This window comes from Heterodontus francisci, chromosome 32 (assembly GCF_036365525.1).
Source record: "Heterodontus francisci isolate sHetFra1 chromosome 32, sHetFra1.hap1, whole genome shotgun sequence".
Lineage (NCBI taxonomy): Eukaryota > Metazoa > Chordata > Chondrichthyes > Heterodontiformes > Heterodontidae > Heterodontus > Heterodontus francisci.
In genome coordinates, this window is record NC_090402.1 from 9,860,017 (window position 1) to 9,861,127 (window position 1,111).

The window sequence follows — 1,111 nt, forward strand, 5'->3', positions numbered from 1 at the left end:
AAATAACTAAAAATGAAAGTAAAATGGGGGGCTGTCATGCTCTGAAATTATTGAACTCAATGTTCAGTCCGGCAGGCTGTAGTGTGCCTAATCGGTAGATGAGATGCTGTTCCTCGAGCTTGCGTTGATGTTCACTGGAACACTGCAGCAATCCCAGGACAAAGATGTGAGCATGAGAGCAGGGGGGAGTGTTGAAATGGCAAGCAACCGGAAGCTCAGGGTCCTGCTTGCAGACTGAGCGGAGATGTTCCGCAAAGCGGTCACCCAGTCTGCGCTTGGTCTCCCCAATGTAGAGGAGACCACACTGTGAGCAGCGAATACAGTATACTACATTGAAAGAAGTACAAGTGATGCGTCCATCTTTAGTTTCTCCATCATCACTTTCTTTACTAATATTGTAACCAGTTAGTTTCTCCCTGATGGTGTCAACAGACTATGTGACACTAGAGTGCTACATGGAATGTTTGACTGAAGTTTCTTTTAGATCCTGCCGGGATTTTACTCTGGTTAGCATAGGTTGGATGCCTGAATTTGGCTCTGTTTATGATGTCTGTGTGCAAGTGAAAGAGGTGGGGGGGGAAAAAACCTTTAAATTCCACTGTGGACGGATTAATCAGTACAACCTGTCAGACAACTGATTAATGCTCTATCCAAATGTTACAGGGATACAATTAAAAGGATAATTATGGATTCCATTCCAGCTGAGGAAGAACCAAGATAATTAACCAAATGTGCTGAAGTCATTAAACTTCAAAAGAGACACTGTAGGTGGAAGAACTTTGAAATGATGTAATGTGCTTGCAACATTCATTAAAAGTTTCTCACCACTTGCTAAGTGGGACTTGCTTCTTTCTCCTAAAAACATGCTTACATTTCATTTTGAGTCATCCTAATCATTTGGAGTTTAACCAAAGGAAGTAACTGCTGAAAAAACACATCAAAGTTCACCTTTTGTGCAGGTAAGAAAATACTGAAAATCTTAAATAAAAGTGAAGGACACACAGCATCATTCTACATATGAGAGAGTGAAGCTGTCCTTCTTTTCCTGAGGCAGGACAATCTGCTGCGTATTTTCCAGCATTTTCATTTTTTTAAATTTTCTATCTTTTTA